Source organism: Lactuca virosa, chromosome 5 (genome assembly GCF_052849685.1).
Source record: "Lactuca virosa cultivar CGN04683 chromosome 5, Lactuca_virosa_CGN04683_v6, whole genome shotgun sequence".
In the NCBI taxonomy this organism is placed as follows: Eukaryota; Viridiplantae; Streptophyta; class Magnoliopsida; order Asterales; family Asteraceae; genus Lactuca; species Lactuca virosa.
Window position 1 is genome coordinate 43,892,297 of NC_136430.1, and position 6,016 is coordinate 43,898,312.

The window sequence follows — 6,016 nt, forward strand, 5'->3', positions numbered from 1 at the left end:
CGTGTAATCATCACTTCCGCCAATCTCATGGCCAAACAGGTGACTTTCTTACACAAATTACATAATTACCCTTATTAAGATTTTCATGGAACAAAATTTTCTATTTTCTCTATGATGCAGTGGCTATGAGTGACAAATATTGGTTGGTGGCAAGATTACCCTCGTGGGAATGTGCCTGATTATAAGTCTCTCTTTTGTCAATCATCTTCTGAAGAAGTAAATCAAGATTCAAAATCAGATTTTGCTGCTCAACTTGCTGGATTCATGGCAACTTTGTTAGTTGGTGCTCCTGATCAAGCCCATCGGATATTGAAATTAGCTAAGTTTGATTTCAGCAATGTTGCTGGACATTTGGTTGCATCTGTACCTAGGATTAATTCCCTAAAGCATCCATATATATCTGAATCCCTTCATTATTTAACTGTAAGCACTTATTTGTGTCTACAACAGCGAGTGCGATTGTTCAGATACCTTCATCACAACCGGGACAAGTCCATTCAAGTTTTGTAAATATGAAAGGACCACCTTTACAACCGGGTCATCTTCAGAATGGGACTGGGCCCACGTTTGAAGAAGTTGGGTCGGGCCCATCTCAGACTCTGAACGGTTGGGGAGATGTTGAACAGTTTTTTGGAAGGTTTGATGACCAGCAATGGGCTGCTATTCAGAGGGAAAAGGTCAAAGAGAATGGAAGAACATAAAAAGATGTTTGCTGATCGAAAGCTTTGTCTTGTGTTGGATCTTGATCACACTCTTCTCAATTCAGCAAAGGTAGATAGTTATTCTCATTTTCTATTTCTTTATTTTACAAAAAAAAAAAAAAAAAAAAAAAACAATTGTGTGTATCTGGAATTTAAATTTAAATTTTATTTCAATGCTTTGCAGTTTGCAGAAATTGAACCAATGCATGATGAGATGTTGAAAAAGAAAGATGAGCAGGACTGTGAGAAGTCACATAGGCATCTGTTTAGATTTCCTCACATGTGTATGTGGACAAAACTATGGCCTGGGATATGGAAGTTCTTAAAGAAGGTAAGTTAAAAGTAAAAAACATTTTGTTTAATAAAATAAGATCGAGAAGTCAAATATTTTTTTTAATCCATTGGTTTGGTGAACTTCAGGCGAGTAAGCTTTATGAGCTTCATCTTTACACAATGGGAAACAAACTATATGCTACAGAAATGGCGAAAGTGCTTGATCCGAAAGGAGTTTGGTATTAGCCACCTTTATCGAACATCAGCAGATTCAAATGGAAAATTGCTAAAAAAGTTGGCTAGTGCCCTTCAAAAGCGCCATGTAAGCGCATATGGTATGGTGGAATTAATTTTAAGCAGATTCAAATGGAAAATTGCTAATATGATTCTATTGTTTTAATAGTTTTGTTTATTGTGCAGGGCCCTAAGTTTTTAAATATATCAAATATAGAATCAACAGCTCTTGCTTCTGCAATGTGTTCTCTTGTTGCATCACTTCAGAGGTGTACTGGTCTGTGGCGACTTCATGAGGTAAATGACCAAAATGCCCTTTAGAAAAGCAAATGATATGGACAAAAACGAACATAACTACTTATTATGTGTTATTATAGATTTTGGGTCACTACAAATGGCCTGAGCACTATGAGACTGATTTTGTCAAGTATTAATGCTATTTCAAACAGCTGACATGGAATTTTATTTTATATCAGAGTTGTTTTCATAATGTTTCAGTGGGGCTGTTGGAGTGCTTGCCAAAAGTTGAGAAATCCATCTATCATAATCATTTTTCCGACTATTGAGAGGGTAAAAATGTCAAGTTGTGGACTTTTACATGAAATTTCTTTTAAGCTCAATTTTTTTGCACGCAAATTGTTTGTAAAAATGCTCAACTTACTTATAATGTCTACTATATATTGTTCAGGGCACGTAAAACAGAAAGAATGCCTTATGTGTAAAACAGAAAAAAAAAAAAAAAAAAAAAAAAAAAAAAAACGACATCAACTCTGTTGCAAGAACCAGAGGTATTACTGTAATTAATATAATTCTATAGAAATTTTGTTTATAAATATTTATACCAAACTAAATAAAACATTAAATTTATTTAAAATTCAAGAAAATAGTTTCCCTTTTTTGAACCTGGGCGTCATAATGGCCACCTACATGGATGCATTGGTCACATACATACTACATCATGGTGTCATTTTGTGATTTTGTCCTTACTCATTCACGTTTTCTGTTTTTTTTTTTTTGCATTAAATTTACTTTTTTGATCATATTTTGTTACTTTAGTCTTATATCATATTTTATTATTTTAAAATAGAAGATCAGAGTCGATAGGTCAAGATCAGATCATAGGTTTATGGTTATGTTTAAATTTTAAAAATGTATAAATATCTGGGTTTTTTTTTATACATTCTTGTGTTTTTCTATCATATTTAATCACTTGACTATTTTTAATAAAGACTAATTCATAAAAAAAAACCTAAAAACTTTTTACTATTACTTTGGTTAACATAAAAGCAAATTATATAAAAAAACATACAGGTCCACAATTTATTATATTTAACCATTTAATTAACTCTTAATTTTAGTTATTCTTATTATATTAAAATTAGTGTTATGATTTTCATTATTATCATGATTACTATGATATATTACTTATTATTATTGTTAATATGTTGTGCTCTGATCAACATCTCTGCAAGAACCAGCGTCTCGACAACTGATGCCACCCTGATCAACATAAAGAATCCGACTGCGACTCCTCGAATATTTAGAGTTGTGCTCGGTGATTCTCAATTATGAAGTCGATGACAATCTCAGTGAAATCAGAGGGTAATACTGTAATTATTGAATTATCTCTTTTTTTTCATAATCAGTTGTTTTTTGTTTTGTTCGAGGACTACCATCATATGCTTCATGGATGGATCTCACGGTAACAAGAATTAGTTAGTTTCTCTTGATATACATGAATTGTATAAACTTAGATGATCTTATACCAAAAACTAATTAAATTGATGCACAAACTACTGCCAGTTTAACAAATATATTCATTTTTGTTTAAGATTTAAGAATCTGGTAGACCAATAAAATTTCATCAGTACAAAAAAAGCATAAAACTCAACTATTTTGACAAATTACAAGAATAACCTTGAAACGGGTGTATGTGGATCTCAGTTATCACACAAAGATGTGCAACAAGTTAATATACTAATGTTTCAGGAACTGCAGGGTCAACTGCCCCTTCACTTGACCAATAGCATCACCTGGTTCTAATGTGTGATGGATGCTTTCTTGAGGATAGTTATCAGTGCTTGATGCAACAATGGCTTCCAATATGCAATCTTTTCTCATAAAAGTGTATGCATCAACCTAAAGTGTATTCTGCATCACAAAGATTAGCATGTAAGAATCTTTTATTTATCATTGTGTTAATTTTGAGAAGTTGGATTTGTTGCTATCTAACTTCTTATAGTCACTGATTGGTTTCTTGTTATGCTTAAATCTTCACAGCTATCATTGCAACCTTTAACAGTAGTTTTGGATCGACACCTTCTAGCAGAAGATATAGTGTACGTTTTCTTGTGCTGCTATTGTGGATTCGGGAACATCCTTGCTTACTGGTCCAACTGTATGCATCTCACGTGAAGCTTCTGTTAGAACTATTAATCTCAAGGATTTCAAGTTTTTCATATTTCTTGTATCTAATTAGTTTGAAATTTTATGTTACGATTATTTGTATGACATTAAATTTTATGCAATGGATTGTATTTTTTGTATATGATATTTTATTTTCTATTATAAGATATTAAATGCAAATTTAATTTGAAAATTAGTAAATCTATAAATAATATTTTTTTAAACATTTAAAATTACGATACGCAAAAATGTGTGTCATCTTCATTTATGACATGACCTTTCTTGACAGGGGCTTTAATGATAAGCAATTCGAGTCGTAAATGTGCGTCGTAAGGTTACGACACGCAAATGCGTGTCATCTTCCTTTATGACAGGGCCTTCCTTGATACGCATTGCGTGTCGTAAATGAGCGTCGTAAATGTGTGTCGTAACTGCGCGTCGTCTATAGACGACGCGCAAAAACGTGTCGTCTCTCGTTATGACAGGGCCTTCCTTGACACGCATTTACGCATCGTCTGAGCGTTTTACGACACGCATTGCGCGTCGTAAAAAGCTGTTTTTCTAGTAGTGTGTTGCGGAATTATTTTGAGTGACTAGGAGAAGCATAGAAATCTCAAGAAAAAATAAAAACTGGATCTATTGGGAAGAAGCGTCTTAGGTCTTGAACGTCTCATTAGGATCACACAAAAAGAAAAAGAGATTTCATAGTACTGACCACGAAGGTGGACATTCGTTAATTCAATGGTGAAATATCTAGAACATGTATATTGTTCACCGTCAATTCGTATATATGTGTTGGATTTTGGGTTTCACTCAATTTGTGGTAGTAACAAATTTAAGATCATTAACACAGAATTTGTTATAACCATAAACCTCAGTGGTAATATCTGAGAGTTTCAAGGGTTATATTTATGAGAGCAAAAGTGATGGAGAAGTGGTAAAAGGTGGTTCTAGTGAAATAGTATACCTCTGCTATGCAAAAGTGACGAAGCAAGTAACTCTTAACTCAATGTGAGAAGAGTCAGGTAGCTCTTGACTTATGTGAATGAACAACCTTATTAGGAAGAAACGATTGGTGTTATCGATTCATTAAGGCCTCAACATAGAAAGTCTTTGAGGCTTTGGACAACATGCAGCAGCATGCTTCTAGGGACACTTAACTAGTGCATAAATTAGAGAATTTATACATGCCCCATCATTCGTAATTGAGATCACCAAGATGTTTGCCTTGAAACCTGCTCAATTATCCAATATTTTTGGTATTTTTGTTTATTTAAAAAAATGAAAATAAAGAAAATGTTTTTGAGTTTTTTTTTCTGAAAAAGAAATAAAAACGTAAAAAAATAAAATATTTTTGGATTTTCAATATTCTGAAAAAGAAATAAAGAAAATGTACAAAGGATACATGAAGTTCCTAACCACGAATGAACAGTAGACAACGAACATTCGCACCGGTTCGCATCGTGAATAGTTAACTACGAGTTACTGCGAGCGTTCGCACCACTTCGCAGTGTGAACAGTTGACTGCGAGTCACTGCGAGCGTTCGCACCAATTCGCAGGTCTATCAAAAACTTTATGACTGCGAAGGTGGTTTCGGAACAGATTCAGCCTCTATCATTCCTAAACCTTGAAGAATGCGATTGAAGGTTTGCTCAGTCAAGGCTTTCGTGAAGATGTCAGCTAACTGATCAGCGGATCTTACAAAGTGCATCTCGACATTTCCATCTTCCACATGATCTTTGATGAAGTGATACCTCAGTGCAATATGTTTGGTCTTTGAACGTTGCACTGGATTGTGACAAATGTGAATGGCGCTCTCAGAATCGCAATATAAAGGGATTCGCTTCATGTTGATGCCATAGTCACGAAGCTGACTTTTAATCCAAATTACTTGTAAAGTACAAGAGGCAGCAGCTATGTACTCTGCTTCAGCAGTTGAAAGGGAGATGCAAGTTTGCTTTTTAGATTGCCAACTTACGAGTTTTCCATCAAGGAATTGGCATCCTCCCGTTGTACTCTTTCGATCTAGACCGCAACCTCCAAAATCAGCATCCGAAAACGCTTGCACAAAGAAACCTGAACTTGAAGAGTACCAAATTCCTAGTGAGGATGTTCGCTTGAGATACCTGAAGATGTTCTTAACAGCAGTCATGTGGGGTTCGCGAGGATTCGCTTGTAACCTGGCACAATAGCAAATTGAAAACATGATATATGGACGACTAGCAGTCGGATACATCAATGAACCTATCATTCGACGATAGAGAGTCATATCAGCAGCTGGCTTGTCCAGAGACGGTGTTATTTTCGTTCCGAATCCCATTGGAACCTTCACCTTCTAATCTCCCACCATTCCAAACTTGGAGAGTAAGGTCTTTGTATAAGCCTCCTGATTGATGAAGAT

General features: G+C 34.7%; 1 long non-coding RNA gene across 1 annotated transcript; it reads left to right on the forward strand.

Annotated features, from left to right (window-relative positions):
* Nucleotides 1-2,863: 2,863 nt before the first annotated feature.
* LOC145113963 (uncharacterized) lies at nucleotides 2,864-3,645 on the forward strand. Its single transcript, XR_013710899.1, has 3 exons — nucleotides 2,864-2,910; nucleotides 3,207-3,380; nucleotides 3,489-3,645. It is a non-coding gene; the product is annotated as an uncharacterized LOC145113963 (long non-coding RNA).
* Nucleotides 3,646-6,016: the final 2,371 nt, after the last annotated feature.